Source organism: Abramis brama (assembly GCF_963993115.1).
Source record: "Abramis brama genome assembly, chromosome: 7".
In the NCBI taxonomy this organism is placed as follows: Eukaryota; Metazoa; Chordata; class Actinopteri; order Cypriniformes; family Leuciscidae; genus Abramis; species Abramis brama.
Genome location: NC_139969.1, coordinates 8,743,022 through 8,763,645, shown reverse-complemented (window position 1 = coordinate 8,763,645; position 20,624 = coordinate 8,743,022). Strand labels below are relative to the sequence as shown.

General features: G+C 37.7%; 1 protein-coding gene and 1 long non-coding RNA gene across 2 annotated transcripts in view; one reads left to right on the top strand and one right to left on the bottom strand.

Annotated features, from left to right (window-relative positions):
* Positions 1–20,624, top strand: part of gpc1b (glypican 1b) — a 79,154-nt gene that overhangs the window by 15,957 nt on the left and 42,573 nt on the right. The gene's annotated exons all lie outside the window — the stretch shown is intronic.
* On the bottom strand, positions 1,584–2,747 carry LOC311087123. Its single transcript, XR_014607172.1, has 3 exons — positions 2,654–2,747; positions 1,897–1,959; positions 1,584–1,719 (listed from the first exon to the last, which is right to left on the bottom strand). It is a non-coding gene; the product is annotated as an uncharacterized lncRNA (long non-coding RNA).

Genomic DNA, 20,624 nt, shown 5'->3' with positions numbered 1-20,624 from the left:
ATTTTACTAGAGGAATATGTGGAAACTGATTGCCTTAAATTTCTCAAGCAAGTTCTACTCAAAATTCTAAGTTAAGAATACAAAGACAGACAGCAGATTTGGCACAACACTAGAATGTTTATTTGCTCCATAAAACAATATTAATTTGAGACATTACTTAAGGCATGCCAATCAACATGGCCCACTACAACATTTTAGAAGAAAAAAAAAGCACATACTGCACTCAGGAAAACAAAAAGACAATAAAAAGATCAATGTTTTTAACATCTTTATAAAGTGGTCAAAAGGAGAGCTTACAAGTCTGTAAGTTTAGTACAGGACACATTTCCTACTACAGTTCTCTTTAAAATTTTGGCCAATGGACAAAATCACTCTCTGTATGAAGTCGAATGTGCTCTTCAGTGTTGCAGGATAAGTTTAGAGCATAAATTAGTCCAAAGAGCAAACAAATTGCTTGTGGAATATTTTCATGTTCATCCACAACCACTGTACCTTCCAAAATGACTGCTGTTGTTGTGGCATCAAGATGCAGGGAGTAGGGTATGGCTGCAGAGCCCTTTGGAATCACTGTAAGAATGCCTTTTTCAGTGTGGGAAATATCTTCATTGTTATCACAGTCCTAAAAATGGGAATAGCATATAACAAAAATGAGGTCAAATCAAGCCACAAAACTTATTTTAAAGGGATAGTTCACCCAAAAAGAATTATATCATCATTTACTCACCCTCATGTTGTTCCAAACCTGTATGAGTTTCTTTCTTCTGCTGTACATTCAGCAGAAAGAAAGAAACTCATACAGGTTTGGAACAACATGAGGGTGAGTAAATGATGGCAATTTTAATTTTTGGGTGAACGATCCCTTTAAGAGCACATATTCTAATTAAAGCATGAAACTAAATTAATAACACTGTATTATGTCTAAGTAAAAGTAAGTAAGTAAAATGTATTTATAAAGCGCTTTTCACAGATAAAATCACAAAGTGCATTAAAATCACTAAATGTAAAGGCCCTTTCAAACAGGACACAGCAGTGGATGCAGGGAGGAATACATGCATCAAACCACTGCATGAAAAGACAAATAAAACTGAAGCCCAGCTATACAAATTAAAAATAACACACAAAAAAAATGGTCTTTCTTACAACTGTTTTTCATTAATTTCTTTATGTAATATAAAATGTATCTTGTGTCTTTTTTCCTCTAATTTCTTAATTATTTTCTCTATCCCTTACTTTGTTTCTGTGTCTGACTGTTTTATCTTGCCTTCATTACTCTTCTTGCCAGATGTCAAAACTGTTTGAAGAACAGTTTGCCTTTTAAATAAGAATAACATCAGAGAAGAAAATACTTACAAAATTTATCTTGTAAAAATCAGAAGGGTCCTCTCCTTGGAGGAGTGGTAGGCCATGAAGAACGGCTGATCGTACCGCATTGATGTTGGATTTCTGCAAAATTATAAAATGTATATTAAATAACGCTCATGACACTAACACAACAAAGAGCAAACAAAAACAGCAAAGGTAACAGTTGTTTTGCTATCGGAAAATAATTGTAATATGTCGAGGAGCTTACTTTATTTTCAATGTGCTGCAATATCTTCTTAAGTCTGGAGCCAATGTCTCCACCTTTAGCCCAGAAGATATCGATGAAACGTAGAGTGAATCGGTCCAGTTCTTGAAAGAATTCAGTTTGACGTTTTTTGCCAAATACAAGACTAAACTCTGCCAGGATCCAAAAAAACAAAAACAAAAAAAGTAGGACAAACTGACATTAAGCACTTTTCACTGAAATGTCAGAGTATAAATTAAACATCAAAAGTGGTTAATGATCAACTTGCTTTGAAAATGTTGAAGATTAAATTATATAGGAAAACAATAAAGACAGGAATATTTACTCACCTGACTCTGAGTGAAGAGGGCTGGCCACCTTTCCACTATTCTTCACAGCAAAGCTCCTCAAAACTGCAAAGTGGGCAGTAAAATATCAAAAGGATGTTATCACATGAACTGGATTGGCTACCATGTACCTTATGTTAATGATTTTTTATTAAGTACATTCTTAGTGCATTTAATTATTTTAATGAACACAGACAAACTTTGTAGACATATGGAATCGGAGTACTTCTAGAGTAACGTTAGCTTCCATGTTTTAATCTAAAGTGTTTCAACAGCTGAGACCTCTTTTCACAGGAAAACAAGCAGAACTTGCACGTTCAGTGCATCAATTAAGTCTCCAAAATAAGCATACACAAAAGAAAAAGACAAAAATAATAAGGTAATAATTACTTGTTAGTGACGCTTTCTTAACTGTTGATCATTTCCATGTGAACGAACGACACGTGAGCATCGAACGTTCTAGAAAGAATGTTCGTAAAGTAGGCCGCGCAGGTTTTTACATAATGATAAACCCCGAACTTACAACCGAGTAAAATAGCTTACAAACTTTAAGTTACATAAAAAGTGTTCAGTAAAAATCGATTTTTGCAACCTAGCTAGTAAGTTAAGCCACTGGTCTCTCAGCTGGTCTCATTATTTCGACATAAAACTACTTAAGTAACAGTTAACTTATGCCTTTTCCACTTACGTGAGAATCTAATTACATTTATTTACGTTTTTATAAGCAATACAATGACATTGAGGTTTATAAATAGCTTACCTAATTTTGCTGTTGCATCCCGAACACGAGCGAGCTGAAGTTCTTCTTCGTTGATTGTCGTCTTCAAGTTCAAACAATAACCAAACCTTCCCATTGCGCATGCGCGAGACGAAAATGCATTTAAGAAATTAAAAGTTTGGTTTTATGCTGAAATCATGGCTTAAACTTAACCAATAAAGGGCAGTAAATATATCTGTTAATAAAAATATAATTGTGATAAATAATAATATATATTGTGACACAGCAGCAGCAAATGGGCTTGCCAATAAGCTTTAATCTTAGTAGTTTCCAAGTTATTTAGTGCAAAGGAAAAAACACACGCACGTGTGCACGCGCGCGCGCACGTGTGTGTGTGTGTATAAACTTAACAACCGTTTCTAATTGTAGGGTATTTACTAAAATGTTTATTCATTTCATTATTATTAGGATTATTATTATTATTAGCAAATTCTGTGCTTAAGAAGTTTGCAATAGTGTGAACATGCCTTTAGTACAATACACTTAACAATCTTAAGTACAATGTACTAGATTTGTTTAGTATCCACCTAAAAGTTCAGAGTACAAAGTCTAATCAAGTTAAATCAACAAATTTTCCAAAGTTAGTTAAATTCACTAGTTGTTCTTAAGTAGATTCAGCAATTACTTTTTACAGTGTATATGTATTTGTGTGTTTTCAAAAGCAGAGCTGAAGTGAGTGGACTTTATTTATGTCCTGCACATAAGCAAGGAAAGAATTCATGCAGTGTTTATCAATCATCCTCTAATCGTGGTCTTTGGGATGGGATACCCTTTAATGAGGGTATCAGTGATCTGTACTACACACTCCACTGGAGAATGGACAGAAACTGAGTATGGTGTGTTTCTGTGTGTGTTTTACTATGCATTCACTCATTCCTTTTTCTTTATCTCTCTTGCTCAGTGTTCTGAAAATGTATTTGCACAATGATGTATTATAGCCCAAGCTAAAGCAGAATAGGCAAATGATAATACAAACTAAATCTGTATTTTATGTTTCAAAAGAAAATGTAAGGGGTGCTTGTCCATACAAAAGTACAATATAACAAAATTCTATCCTTGTTAAAACATTTAGTCCACACAATGTAGACAAATGCAGACCCGCACATAGAAACAGACAGAAAGCACCTTGTTGTTTACCACCAGCAGATTCAGTCTGGCAGCCGGTAAAGTGTGTTTGTGTGTCATGTACGTTCAGATTAAGCTGCCAGAAAACATCAGCTCCATCTCTGACAGCCTGTAATTTTGAAGTGAGCCTGTCCAGACAGGCAAGTGTGTGTGGACCTTGTTCTGAAATATGAGCAAGTGCCACTTGCTAAGGCTCAGTATGAGCTAGTAGTGCTCACACTTAAAGGGATAGTTCATCTAAAAATGAAAATCACTCACCCTCGTGTCGGTCCAAACGTGTATGATTTTTGAAGACACAAATGAAGATAATGAAATCTGAGTGATTTCTGCCTCTCCATTGAAAGCCTATTCACCCAAAACTCTGATGCTCAACTGTACTTGCTTGACGTGCGAAAACTCAACTTAGACAGTGGACCTCATCAAGCAAGCATGCTTACCAAATTCGAATGCTATATGTCCATGATATTTTTCGCAAGAACCAATGAGGTATGTTCTTGCATGTCAAGCAAGTACAGTTAAGTTTGTTCACTGATAAATGTTTGTATGTGAATCCGAAGCTAAACGAAAGTCTTATGGATTTGGAAAAACATGTGGGTCAGTAACTGATGACAGAATTAAAAATTTTGTATGAACTTACCCTTAAGGATGCTGTCACATTTATCATTCTTCTGCGAATTTTCGCAAGCAAAATTTCAATAGGAATCCATATGATCAGGACAAAAGATTTCCCCATGCAGACTTTGCATCTGGTTCAAGTTGCTCACACAAATTTGACGTGTTGAACAACAGAATGCTTATTGATTTGAAAATGACTTCTTTGTGAGCTGTGCTTCATACCAAGCTACACACGTGACAATGGACAATTGATATTTTTGCCTCCAAAATTTCACTAATGTGACCACACCTTTATGGTTGGGAAATGAATGAACACTTTATAGCATTAATAATATTATAGAAGTATAAATATTTGCTCTTTTAAATTGGGCCAATAAGGAACCACCCTACAAACCACCTAGCAACCGCATAGCAACATTCTAGCATTTTGGCTTTTTTTTTTTTTCACAAACAAGCACCACCACCTACATTGTCAGATGATGTTTTAAATATGTTTTAAGTTGCTCATGTGTTTGACTTTGCTTTCGCCATTTAAGGGCCCTCTAGAAAATCTCAGCCCATTTTGAATAGTTTCCCCCCCAGGACGTGTTCTTTATGTAACCTTTGCCTTTCTTCTGACAGATGACTTAAAGAGTCTGAATCATATGTGAGGTCATTCGTTTTTAATGAGCTGTTGGGTTTCTGGAAGGAAGTCAGAGCGTTGACGTGTCTGATTTGAAATCATCACCGCTGTCTTCTGCATGCTCTGAACTTTGTTACTTTAAAGGGTTAGTTCACCCAAAAATGAAAATTCTGTCAGTAATCACTCACCCTCATGTTGTTCCAGCCCCGTAAGACTTTCGTTCATCTTCGGAACACAAATTAAGATTTTTTTTATTAAATCTGAGAGCTGTCTCACTTCTCCATAGGCTTCTCTGTAATTGAAACTTGCCAGCCTAGAAAGTTAGTAAAGACAATGTTTAAAATAGTACAACCTAGCTAGCAAAATGTTGTCTATTAGACGTTGAATAGACGAAAATCTTCAATGTCTAATTACGACTTTTCAACACTGAAAACAGGTCGCTCTTCAGCGTCTTGATGGAATATGTAAAACTCTTTCAATTTATTTGAGATAATAATGAGCATGGTTTGGTAGTTTGTTTTTATCTGTTATTTTAGCATGTATAACAGACTTATCCAGTCTTAGATGATCAGTTGAACACGTAGTCAAACAGTCCGGCCGAATCTACTTAGTTGAAATCACGTCGTAAAACAAGGCGGACCGACTTATTTTCAACCATATTTCAACGTTGAAAGACGTTAATTGTTTACTGGGAAGTGACTACAGTGGCTCAACCATAAGTTTATCAAGCGACAAGAATACTTTTTGTGTCGGCATTGGATGAGTCATGGCATTGGATGAGTCAAAGTTGCTATGTCAGGCTGCTTGAAAAAACAGATTCAATTTGGTGTCGCTAGTGGCAAGAAATACACACTGTTCATTTTCTTCTGTGTGGGCCTCTGAGTGAGTTCACGTAGTGTAACAGCACAGCGCTTCTGGGTTGTACATCAGAAAGTAGGCTCATTATTGGCCGGCGCTGGTCATGTGTGTGATGCGTGTGATGCTGGCCAATAGCGAGCCTATACGTTCTGATGTACAACCCAGAAGCGCTGCGCTGTTACACTACGTGAACTCACTCAGAGGCCCACACAGAAGAAAATTAATAGTTGAATAAAATCGTTATTTTTGTTTTTTTGCGCACAAAAAGTATTCTCGTCGCTTGATCAACTTAAGGTTGAGCCACTGTAGTCACTTGGACTATTTTAACGATGTCTTTAATAACTTTTCTGGGCTGGCAGATATTAATAACCTAGCAGCCTATGAAGGAGTGATCCAGCTCTCAGATTTAATAAAAAAATATATTAATTTGTGTTCCGAAGATGAACGAAAGTCTTAGGGGGTTGGAACAAAATGAGGGTGAGTAATTACTGACAGAATTTTCATTTTTCTGTGAACTAACCCTTTAAAGCACCAGTATGTAAATGGTTCTCTGAAGTATTACAGGATAAAATGTTCCTTATGGAGCTTTAAAAGGTTCTTCTTTAGCATCTGACTTTAAACCTGAAAAACACCTTTTCTCTTTATTTAAGGGTCAAGTGTGTATTTCTTGCCACTAGCGGCCCCAAATTGAATCTGTTTTTTTCAAGCAGCCTGACATAGCAACTTTGACTCATCCAATGCTGTGATTCGGGATAAGGCTAGACGAGGTAGTCATTGAAACCTGTTTGAAAGCAATAATTATTTATGCAATTCTGTGGCATAGAAATGACACACTGTATGTTTAAGATGAAGCCAGAAGGTGAACTGGCAACCACAGAATCTTTCCAAATTACTGCAAAATGTATAATTGGAACAATGAGAAAATCTCAACATCAGCCCTTGCTAATGAACACCTGCACTGTAATGTCTATTTGCATCATCTTTTTTGTGTATGTTTTGTATAATTTAGTAATGGGCATAAACTCGGTGAACTCTTCCATTGTTCATAATGTTCCCCAATGCCTGTGAGCACTGTTGTTTTCCATCCAATACTGGTCCTGTATTGATTGGCTGCTTAGGAAATATTACATGGAAAAGAGATGGAATATGGAAGAGATCGTCTCGAAGTTCCCGTGGCACATGATCTGACATGCACTTTGTGTTTTTGGCACAACACACATTAGACAGATTTCAACTGAATTAAAAGTGAACTTTTCATCCATTCACTCAGCCAGCCCTTTATGATGACAGAAAGACAGAGGGATAAAAAGAAAGAGTTGGACAATGCATGCTTTGTACGCCTCTGTGGTTGAGGGTAAAGGGTAAAATGATGTAAGTGTGGTCACCTCTAAAATATTCCAACCTGTAATCTTTATACAAACATACACATGTGTAGTCATACCTGATGCTTTATAGCTAATAATTGAATAACAGTCAACTGTTATCCAGACTGAGTCCTGGCAAGGCTTTCGAATCCTCAGCCAATCAGGAAACAGCCTGGGGTTGCAGAACTGTAAGTCTGTTGATGATCACATGTAAATGGTCTGGCTGTCAGTTTGTGATCGTACATACACAGAAGGAGCTATGGTTATGGTTAGTTTGATTGACAGGCTACCTATCTGAGACTTTTTAGTACTGACTAAAGTTTTTTAGTATTAAAAACAGATTATATTTGCCAGTGTTGGGGAAAGCTACTTTTAAAAGTAATCCATTCCAAAATTATGTTACTCCCTAAAAAAGTAACTAATTGCATTACCTAGTAACTTTTTATGGAAAGTAATGTTGCGATACTTTTTCTGACCTCGGCTGGGCTTGCTTGTTTGTTTAAAAAAAAAAAAGAAGTTAATTTTTTGGCAACTATAAAGGCCCTTTCACACCAAAAGTGAAATAAGCCTTAGGCTGAAGGAAATGCAGATTCATATCTGTACATTAGAGGGCGCATCTCAAACAAACCTTTCAGCTGTGCTGCCATTCTGGATTGCAGAAGAATAGGACACAGGAAACGAAAGTCCGGCGCTCTTACTTCAGCAACAAAAAAAGAAGATGTTTAACAAATGTAATTTTTGCTTATGAATATGGTTGAATTTGATCATCGAAGGTCAGCTGCAAAGACACTGGTTAAAGGGATAGTTCACTTTGAAATTAAATTTTGGTATGTTTTAGCTTACCTCAAGGGCATCCAAGATGTAGGTGTCTTTTTTTCCGCAGTAGTTTCAATTTCAAACAGTTTCAAAAACCGTTCTTGTCTGTCAGTCATATAATGCAGGTCTATGGTCACTATCTCAAAGAGCATGCACAGTGAAGTCCAAATTAAACAATTCCCCATCGTAAGTACACATTGATGGCCTAAAACACGAAACGAGTTTGTGAGAAAACGAACAGTATTTATATCGTTTTTACCTCTACACAACCACGTCCAAGTGATCTGGGCGCACGCGCTTCCTGGTGTGTGACGTGTGCGCGCGTTCTGGCTTAGTCTGTGCTAGCGCCGGAAAGCGCCGGACGTGATCTTGGATGTGTACAAGAGGTAAAAACAATATAAATACTGTTCGTTTTCTCACACAAACCGCTCGTTTCGTGTCTTAGGCCATCAATGTGTACTTACGATGGGGAATTGTTTAATTTGGACTTCACTGTGCATGCTCTTTGAGATAGTGACCATAGACCTGCATTATATGACTGACAGACAAGAACGGTTTGACCTAAAAAGATCAAAATTGAAACTACTGCGGAAAAAAAGACACCTACATCTTGGATGCCCTTGAGGTAAGCTAAAACATACCAAAATGTAATATCAAAGTGAACTATCCCTTTAATAAAGTGAGATTAAATACATAAAGTATCTGAGTAATTTAACATTTAATCATTGCAGATGTGCAGTAATTATTTGCAGTTCATTGTTTTTGTTCATTTTGAGGAATACTGAACCTGCTTTTGCAGGGTGGGAAGTTTTTTTTGTCACTTGTGAGTGGGCCAGAATTCAAATTTGAAGTATTTTATTTGTTACTGTAGCTGTTTTGGCTAGTTTGATAATGCCTTTAGTGACAAATAATAATTTAACAATGTCCTGGTAGCAACCTCAGCATTGTGCACTCAAATCTAATTGAGATTAAATGCTTCTCTCTATAGATACTGTGGAAAGCACATTTGCAATAACACTTGAGATTTACAGACACTTTACCATGGTGAAATTAAAGTATTAGAGTCCTGTTGGCAATATAGAAATGTGGCTGGGAATAGCTTAGAACTGGAATTTTTGTTTCCAAAACAAGACGCAATCTCTCTAAAATGCATGGCCATAGGGAAAGAGAGAGAGATGGAAAAAGGGGTTGGAACAAAAGATCGGTACCTGAACACTGAAGCAGGAATGTGGTTTTTAAAATGAAAGTGGGATAAAAAGAGATACACAGGGAGAGACTGCGAGAGAGATGGGCATTCATGCCTTTCAACCTTCTTTTGATGAAAAGCTTCCTTTCAGTGTGACTGTGAAAGAGGGATTAGGGAGAAGTGGATGGTGAGAAAGAACAGTGCATTCCTCTAAACGCCGCTCCCATTCATCCGTCAAAACACCTTAATTCACTCTCCGTCTCTCACCACTGTCTGTGCGCTCATGTAAAAAAAAATATTAAGAAAGCTTATATTGAACTTGTAGCGATTCCTTGCCTTCTATAACTCTTTCTCTCTGTTTTTGTCTCTGTGTAGCTCTGCTAACGTGTTTGGTGCTATGTGTAAAAGAGACCTACTAGCCGTGAATGAAACCGTGAATCTGCAGGTAGAGCAGTGGCTCTGACCGCACTTTAGAAGCCGGATAAATAAATATACATAATAGTACATAATATTTATATATAGACTATATATTAAGGTCTGTAAGAATCATATTTTGTGGGGGTGTTTTGTACTCTGAGTACAAAAACGTAACTAAGTCACATGATTTAAGGTATTGTTCATGTCCATAGCATTAATGGTTAAAAATGTGTAATACTTGTGGTCGGGGTTTTGTTCAGATCCTTAACTTTAAGTATGAGCATTAGTAATAGTGATGGTTGCCTTAGCCAGCACCATCAGTTATAGACCACAGACATTTTAATGCTTCAGCTATATAATACCACTCTCCCGAGGATTTTCTTGAGAATGGCTTCGTTTATCAATATCAACCTCATTTCCATTTAATGAACTCATCTTGTCTTCTAGATAATGTCAGTGTAGTGGCTCTTCATTAATCAGTTTAAGCAAATAAAAAAATGTGAATCTACAACAGTCCAAAAGTTTGAATCTCAGCCAAGGCCTAACACCACCATGACCTGACTGTCTGCTTCAATGACCTTTGCAGCTTTTGATGGCTTCTACAGTCTCAAAATGATTCAACCCGTTCATGGCAAGCATCTTTAGTACTAAGTAGAACACCCTTTTGCTGTTATGACCTGCTGCAAACGAGATGTATAACCAGACACCAGCTTCTGGCAGTGTTTCTGCGGAATCTTAGCCCATTCCTCATGAGTGCCATTGCTCATGTGGAACAGGCTAAGATTCCTCCAGTTCAGTATTATTCTTGGGTTTGCGTGCTGCAACTGCCTTCTTCAAACCCCATCAGAGATTTTCTATGGGGTTCAAGTCAGGTGACTGATGGCTACTGTAGAATCTTCCAGGACTTCTTCTGTAACCAAGCCTTGGTGGAATTTGAGGTAGGCCTATGCTTGAGAACATTGTCCTGTTGGAAGTTCAGCTTCAGCTTCCTCACTGACGGCATGATGTTTTCTCCTAGGATTTCCTGATACTTCAATGAATCCATCTTGCCTTCCACACGCTTCAGGTTTCCAGTGCCAAAGGATGCAAAGCAGCCCCAGAGCATCAGCAAGCCATGACCATGCTGAACTGTAGGCAGTGTTCTTTTCAGCATATGCTTCATTCTTCTTCCTCCAGACATAATGCTGATCCATAGGGACAAAAAGTTCCAGTTTTGTTTTCATCGCTCTACAGAACAGAATCCCAAAACGTCTGTGGCTAATTAATATGATTTTGAGCAAATTGGAGGCGAGTTTTCTTGTGCTTTTGGGTCAGGAGTGCTGTACGTCTTAGAGTTCTGGCATGCGTTTAGTTCGCGCCTTAATGTTCAAGCTGAAACCTCAGTGCCTGTTGCCAAGTCTTGCTGCTGGTCTTTTGCAGTCACTCAAGGGTTTTTCTGAACCTGCCTTCTCAGAAATCTGGTTGCAGCCATTGATAGCTGCCCGTCCAGGTAGTGTAACCACTGTTCCTTTAACCTTGAACTTGCAAACTATACCAACAATGTCTTTAGGAACATTTAGGTGCCTTCGCTATCTTTTTGTATCCTGTTCCTTGTTTGTGAAGGGCAATAAAATCTTCTCTTAACTTTTTGGATCATTCTTTTGACTTAGCCATATTTCTAACATGCAGTCAAGCGTGACACTCAACAAACCTAGCCAATTCAAATATTTCATGTGTTCTAGCTCAAGCACACCTGGTGCAACTATTGAAGATTTTGTGTTTTGCAGATTTGTGCTCTTGTGAGGGATTCTATTCAAGGGGTTGAATAATTTTGAGACTGCAGAAGTCATTAAAGTTGCATTTTCAGTTGAATTTGGGGAAACCACTTGAAACATTTGTTGTGTTGAGCTTTTTCAATTACTTTTGTTTGATTTGTTCATTGCAAACAGCTGAAAGTCTGTACATTTTGCCAATTAACCTGATTTGCAATGGGGGTTGAATAATTTAAAGGTGCATTGCGCAAGTCTCTGAGTTTTTGCAGAACTATGCCCCCTCTGGCGATAAGCGAAACTGCAACCAGAGGTGTGCACGCTCATGGACCACACGCACGCTTGCACGAACACGAGCTGTTCATAACCAAAGGAGCATCAGCCGCACAAATCTTTTGTTTACAGTCATAATGTCTTCAGAGGTAATAAAGTTATAAATCTGCAAGTCATTTTAAATATGTGAAAGGAAAGGCATTTGAGTAAAGTACACACTTATGTGTGAGGGGAAAACGGGGGTAGTAGAAAACTTCGGTTTTTGTTTCCATCTATCTCCATGTTGAACTGTTTTATGTGTTTACTGTATCCACTTATGATTGTATTATTATGGAAACACGTTCATGAACAATATAAGTTATTACTTTGTTATTACTTTGTAAAAGCTCAAAATAATAATCATACCATACACAGTTGGTCAACAAAGTACACTCAAATGTCTCAAGGTAATATTCATAGATTATTACATCATTTGTTGTCATAGATTTGCCGTATTAGACATTAGAGACTGGGCTATATCTTACCGTTTTATCAAGAAAAAAGCCAACTGAGGATCCCGTTTGAGCCCTAGAGCAGACCGGAGATTCCAACGAACAGTATTTATATCGTTTTTACCTTTTGTACACAGCCACGTCCAAGTGATCTGAGGGCGCGGGCGCTTCCTAGTGTGTGCAGACCGGAGATCTCTCCATTTGTTGAAAGCCTTCCCGATGTTGACTCTCGTCTTATTCCGACGCCTGTGGCACTAGACAAATGTTTTCTTTTCTTTGTCTTACGTGGAGTTTGCGTTGGGGTTTGGAATGAACTACAAGCCGGTCTCTTTGAATCCATCTTTTACTTTTGTCGAAAGTTGACTAAAGTTTTGTTTTGTCGCTCGAGTTGTCTTCGCTGATACGGAGAATGGCGGCGAATACACAAACCTGCCAGACATTACCAGGTGAGCGTGAACACGCATGACGTCACGCCCAGTCTCAAATTCCATCCCGAATCCCTCTTATTTATTTTACTGTACAGGATTATAGAGGCAATCGCAGTCATCAGAGAAGGGCTCGTTCAGCATGTATGGGTTAGAAAAACGGGTATTTTTAACATGAAATGTTGCGCAATGCACCTTTAAATTACAACTGTGTGTATATATAAACATATGCATACATGCATACATACAAACATATACCTTGCTCTAATATCAACGCCACCCTGTCCCTGTCCGCCACCCGAGACTGAAGAGTGAAGAGTGTGCTACCGCCAGGAGTGTGTGTGGAGGCCGAAGGAGGCTTCCTAGCTGGATTAGCTCCTAGCTCCTTGTCAATTTGTGTCTGTGTATGTCAGTATATAGTATATAAAATGTAATACCTATCTGAGCTTAAAGCAGGTCTATTACTGGCCGGATCTGACCCGAGCAATGAGGACAAGAGGAAAAGGGTTCAGGCTGGCGTCTGTAAAGCCCCTTTCACACAGAGATAGATCCGGAAAATACACTGATAATGTGTCCCGGGATTTGTTTCAGGATTGTTTGATTTTGGTTAATTCAGAGTGCCAGTGATTTTCTGGAACCTGTGCGTGTGTTTACACACATCCCGTAAAGATCCCGTAAAGACACGTGACATCAGGATGTGACATATAATGTCTCCGCAGCATCTAAGTTTGCTTATTATGGTCTGCGATTTCTCTCTCTCGAAACCATGCTTGTGCATTTTTTTTTCACATTGCGTACCATTCCACTAAGCTGGCGAACAATCTCAGCTTCAGAGTCATCACTACGACACATCCCTTACGGCATTGGTCCTGCCTTTTGTTCACACGGGGCGCGCTTCCGGGACTGATCCTGGCAAAGTTACTAGGCCCCCATCCCGGGACGTGTTTGCGTTCACACAAAAGTCACTCTAGCAATTATATGGCAATTTTCTGGGATCAACGCTCTGTGTGTAAGGGGTATAAGAGAGTGTGAATGATGCGTGTATGTGGAATTTGAAAACTTTAAATTGGATTGTACTCAGGCAGAGACAGGGGCAGATGAACTCTTGTGGACCCTTGCTTACTGTGTGTGTGCTTGTGCGAGTGCGTGTTGTCGCGTGTGTCAGCCTGATAGGACAGGCTGGCATGGCATGATGCCCGGCTATGGGCTTCCCAGTCAAGCAGCGTTTCAGGCTGAATGCGGCCCAGTTTCCCACTTGACTTCTGCTCTCATTCACATCTTAATATGTGATGTTATGCCATCTGACTAATTAATCAAAATATTAGATTTGATTTCTCACTGTGTAAAAGGTGCTGTTGTTTATTCACTTAAAATTTTATTTAATTGACATTTGTTGTTCTCAAATCACATGAGGCGAATGGAATTTAAAGAACTGGGTGACTGAATTCCTGGACGCTCAAGGATGTTTCTGCCAGGAGTTTGTCAGATTTCTGGAGCTAATCCTCATGCTAGATTGCTTTGTGCCAGCGTTCATGCCAGCGTTTGCACGATATCACTCAAAGACGCACATTGTGCTGAAATATCACATTATGGCTCCACATGAGTCAGCAGCATGGGTCCAATGACTGTGTCTCAGACTCCTTTGTGTCAGATGCCCATGTGACGGTGAGACACACTGTTATGGATCAATGTGGGCAATTGCTACAATGCATGACCTTGGAAAAGACAAGGAGTGTGACATCACTTCCTGTGAATGATAACATTTGAAGTAGCTTGAATGTAATAAAAAGCAGATGTTTATGCTTTGAAATTATTATTATTATTTGCTCCATTAGATAAGCCTATATTTACTTAAATTGTCTTTTGGGATTATTTTTTCCTAATTGGCTTGTCTTTGACAAAGTCTTTAAACGTTTTAACATTTTATGATTATTGATTACATGCTCAAAAGTTATGGTTATACTGCTCAAAAGCATTGGTAATGATAATAAATGTTTCTTGGGCAGCAAATCAGCATATTAGAATGATTTCTGAAGGATCATGTGACACTGAAGACTGTAAAGACTTTTCAGTAAAGATGCTGAAAATTCAGCTTTGCATCACAGGAATAAATTACATGTAAAAATATTAAAACAGAAAAATATTTCACAATATTAGAGTTTTTACTATACAGTATAGTTTTTTGCTAAAAATAATGCAACCTTGGTGAGTATAAGATACTTCTTTCGTAAACATTAAAAAAAATCTTACTCATCCCAAACTTTTGAACAGTAGTGTACTTATACTACATTCAACACCAAAAAAATATTGATACATAATCATTTGATATAATTAGAAAATGAACTACCCAGTATTTGTGCATGTTGTTTTTGTTTTTAGGACATTGCAGTATAGCTAATGACAAACTCTGTTATGCTATTTATGTGCCGTACATAGTTGAAATGCTACCAATATGCTAAATACAAAACAATATGGTAAAATACCTTAGCAATCCTATGTAACTGTCGTAGGCCAGTAAGAGCTGTACGCAGGGCTCTCAAGTTTTGAACTGAGTTCAGAGTGAGATTTTGGCGGTGGACGCAGCGGCGGCAGGGGTTTGGTGGGGACGGGTGTCTGATCTCATAAATGACACATATTCTTACAAATAAAATAATATTTATTTAATTCAGCATTTATTTGTGTGTGTGTGTGTGTATAATACTTATTATATATTATATATATATATATATTATTATAGAGAATACTTTTTGTGCGCAAAAAAAAAAAAAAGACTTTATTTTACTATTCATTTCCTTCTCTGTGGGCCTCGAGTGAATTCACGTAGTGTTTTAACGCAACGCTTCTGTGTTGTACGTAAACTTAAGATTGAGCCACTGTAGTCACTTGGACTATATTAACGATCTCTTTAATAACTTTTCTGGGCCAGCAAGTTCAAATCACTTAGAAGCCTATGGAGGAGTGATCCAGCTCTCAGATTTAATAAAAAAATATCTTAATTTGTGTTCCGAAGATGAACGAAGGTCTTACGGGGTTGGAACAAAATGAGGGTGAGTAATTACTGACAGAATTTTCATTTTTGGGTGAACTATCCCTTTAAGTTGGTAATGTCCTTCCTAGAAGTTGGTCTCAACTGCTTTGTGAATTAAGTTACTTAAGATAAAACTACCAGGGATTCAACAGGCTAGACAGGCTAATTCACGTGATAGTCTGGTCAAACTGTTAGCTAACATAACGTTACCAGCTGTCTGGACACATATTCCCCAGCAATGGTGAGATGACTTACATAGGATGTTCTTCTCCCACATTGATCAGTCTGTACTCTGTAGAAATTAGTTTGGCGAGATGTAAATCATTTAAAATGTGACAGCCGCTGTCCTCCTCTGTAACCGTTACGTTACTTCAGCGAGCATCTGAAGAATCTGTGTCGCACGCACGAGCCTGTGAAAATCTTACCCAGATACAGCAATGCTATTTTCTGATTGGCTGTTCGGTAGCCATATTTTTTTATTTGATTAGCTGGTCCGTGTCAGGGCCTTCAAATCTCTATAAGGAACTCACTTGATTCCTCTACCTGTTTCACGGTTTAAAAAATAGCGCCGCAACTTGGAGGGCGTAATCCTCGTAATGTCTCTGCGTGAGAAATACAAGGTGTGGCGTGTGAGCGTGTGAACGGGTTGAAATGCGTGTGTCTCACGCCCAATGCGTGAGACTTGAGAGCCCTGGCTGTACGTGTAAACCTCACTCCCCTTATCTCAAGAGGTTCTCTAGTGACTGACACTAAAGGCTGCGGTCTTTAACCTCCTTGTTAGAGCGCCCGCGTCCCACGCCAGAGACCACGGTTTGAATCCCGCTCGGAGAGGGTTGAGTAGGACCGGTTACACCTATAGCAGTGCCTTCGCAACCACACACTTCAAAATGATAGCATCGAGTTTTGTACTGAAACGTATCTTATTTATTCTAAAATATAAAGGTCTAATTTAAGTGTTAGATGTTGTAGCTGAAAGAAAAGCTATAACGGTTTGTGTTATGATGTGTTAGGCTTTAGCCTGTCCAGTTAGTGCTCCCACGCTATTGGAGACCACAGTGATTGTGCCGTAGACTAGCAGAACCCCAGCACAACTCCGTCCTGACAGCTAAATTATATTTGCCTTCACCTCTCATTCATATCTCCTGAGGTGATACGATGAATATTTCAGTTTTCCAGAGTGTATTTAAGTCTTCCTGGATGAACTTGATTCTTGCCCGCTGGGTGTTAAAAATGTTGGAATGGAATTGTTTCTGTATTGGGGAAACAAAGGCTAGTCAATGTTACTTGAACTTTCTGCATATCAACAGACATGTAACCCTCAGGACACAGAGACTGACACACACACACACACACACACACACACACACACACCACACACACACACACACACACACACCACACACACACACACACACACACACACACACACACACACACACACACACACTTAACAGGACCTTACCTTAGGCTATCAGTGAGATGGAGTGTATCCCACCCACATGGGCACAAAGGTGTGTGCGTGTGTGTGTGTGTGTGTGTGTGTGTGTGTGTGTGTGTGTGTGTGTGTGAGAGAGAGAGAGAGAGAGAGAGAGAGAGAGAGAGAGAGAGAGAGAGAGAGGAGAATACATATGTGTATTTTGAGATTTCATTTGAACGTGAATGTCAGGATCGCCTCGTTTGACGTGCTTTCTGCTCTGACCCTCTTCCTCTGAAGTTGAGTCTTCTACTTGGTTTGAGGCGACTCTGCATCTGCGCTCTTGAGATAGGCTGACTGCTCTGGCCAGAGGCACATTTTATTGCAGAGGTTGCTCTTCCAAAGCCCAGGAGGCTCAACGTTTCTTCATGGATCAACATATATGTTCACATATGTTTCTCTTTTCCAAAATTAAAATTAATAAATTAATACAACTTAAAAATAGAAAAAAAAGCCTTAAAATAAGCACAATTTATGATTTATGAACTGTTGTTACATCTTATTGTGCCTTTTATGTTCATTTTATTCCTCATTTGAAATAAGATTCCTGTTTTTCATATATATTTATATACGGTACTGTCCAAAAGTTTGGGATCAGTGCAATTTTTTTGTTTTTAAAATAGGGTGTCCCAAAGCTGCATTTAGTTGATCAAAAATATATTCAATATTATCACAGTTTAAAATAACTGCTATAAAAATATTTATTTTATTTATCTATTACCCAAGTTGTCAGTGTTACATGATCATTAAGAAATCATTTGAATACCGTTTAAAATAGAATTATTTTGTAACATTATAAATATATGTATATAATCAATTAATTTGTATTCACCAAGGATGCATTAAATTAATAAAAACATTAATCAGCACTGCTTACCATTTTTCAACTGTGATAATAAGAAATATTTCTTGAGCACCAAATAAGCATGTTAGAATTATTTGGTATTGAAGATAATTCAGCTTTGTCATCAGAGAAATCAATTACATTTTAAAATATATTGAAATAGAAAAGTTGTTTTAATTAGTAATAATATTTCACAATATTACTGTATTTTTGATCAAATAAATGCATTGGTGAGCATAAGAGACTTCTTTCAAAAACATTGAGAAAATCTTACCGACCCTAAATTATTAAATGGTATTTAGTAACACTGATGTTATATGATTTTGCAGATAGGAGCTGAACTCCCATGACTGGACATAACTGGAGTGGAAAGTGACATAACTTAACCTAAAACTTTGACGCTACATCCGAGTGAAAGAGTTAATGTGAATGTGTTAAGAGAACATGTCTCTGCTCACTTGGCTTGGCTTGTGCAACGTGATAACATAAAACAGTGATGTAGTGTCTTGTCACCCGATACCGCTTGGCTACTTGCGAAGAAAAGTAGTTTGTTACTGGAAAGGCTACACTTATGGAAAAATGTATGCTAATCGAATGTTAATTAAAGATGTAGTTACTTTAGCTTAAGCTTTTTATCAGTAAAAATCCTGTTTCACACATTACATTTAATTAAATGCATATTCATTCTCATCACTGTTTAAGAGAAATAACTGAGTTATATTCTCATTCAAATTATTTAATTAAATTTTCCTTTCGAGTTATCTCTGTGGGTGTCAGATTTGACTCAGTCGACCCTTTGCTCATTGCATTGCTTTTCTTCCACTAAAGTCTCAGTCTATTTCTTAGTTCAAACACATTCATAGTGAAGCGAGCTGTCGACATTTGGGGCGACTGCGAATCTGCTCTCTTGAGTAAGGGCTGACAGATTTCAGCAGAGAGAGAGAGAGAGAGAGAGAGAGAGAGAGCAAACAAGAGAAGGGAACAGACAGACAGACTGATGCAGAGTTTTGCACTTGCTCTGATCCAGCCCGAGGAGCTGAGATATTCCAGACAAACACAAACCTGTGAATGTGTGTGATTCATCAGTTGCTGGTGACTGATGTGGGTGTTGTGTTGAAAGAGTGAAGAATAGAAAGACAGCTGAATTGTGTTTTTGTGCCCTTATTTCATGAAGGGACCACAGTGTCTGCTGATTCATGGACAGCTGCTCTAGGCTTTACAGAGTGTGCAGAAAGTTTTTTGACTAGTGCCGTCTCATTTCAAACACACTTTGAGGTGAATTCACACTTCAGCATGCTTTATTTGAACGTAAACCCTGTGTTTTGTTCTTACAACCCACTGTTTATTCAATTGCGTAATGTGCTTGTATAGTACATACATGTACGTATAATATTTATATTTCAATCAAGTTATTGTCACATTCTATACAAATAAGTTTCATTATAGAATATGCCAGATTAGTTCTCCATAGATAACCATTGTATTTTCTAATTATTAATGTATAAATAATTGATGTATAATTATTGAAAAAAAAAAAGACATCTATATATAATTTTACATTTTAAAATCTAAATTATTTATTAATTATACTTTTCATATATAATTTTATTTTCTCTAATAACATTTCAGATTATATATCTAGATAATGTATATTTTATTTCATTTATATTTTATTAATATTTATTAATAATAATAATAATGTTTATTATTATATATTATTATACTGATTATATTATAAATACATTTTATAATTAATCTGCATGTATGTATATATATATATATATATATATATATATATATATATAAAATATAATCAAACGAAGTCAAACATTTAACATTTATTATAAGTTTCATATAGCATTTTATTCTCCCTTAATAGGATTCCAGATTTTATAAAACGTGTGTGTGTATATATGTGTGTGTGTGTGTGTGTGTGTGTTTGCGCCATTAACAAATTTATATTTGTCCTTGATTAATACTTCCTTTGTATCTCAGCAACAAGGTTCACTAAATGTTCATACCCTCACAGACACAAATACACACACACACACACACACAAATTACAAAAGTCCAAAATATCTCATGCTGTCAAAACACCAAGACACAGAGGGGATTGCCTTTTCCAGTAGACTGTGTCCATAATGAATGTTAAAACAAAAGCAGACGAAACGGATTAACCAAAGCCCATCTGTAGATCAGGTCAAGAACTGAGTCTTTTCTTGAACATTTTTTCAGCCACTAAACAAACCTTTCACCTCTTTGTTATAAAAACCGCCTGTTAAATCAACAAGAGAGCTGAACATATTGAAAATCTGTTTTATTTGTGCAAGAAACCTTGACTATTCAATAAAAATAGTCCAATTTAACTCTACTAAAATTGTGCTGTGTAAACCTTTTAGGCCATCTCAGACACACCAGCTGCGCTGTAATTCTCCTAGTCCCAATGCATTTATGACTCGATTCATTCAGAAACTGGGACAACAGGAATGAGAAGCGAATCACCATGCAGACTCGAAAGCAGGTTAGCATGCAGATGTAGGGCGCTGATGCTCACCTGCGTCGGCCTGACAAGTGAGCGGATTAGACACTGATTTAGATCCATGTCAGTGTCCCTGAGGAACTCTCCCACAGGGAACAGAACGCGCTGCACCACGGGCCACAGAGCCC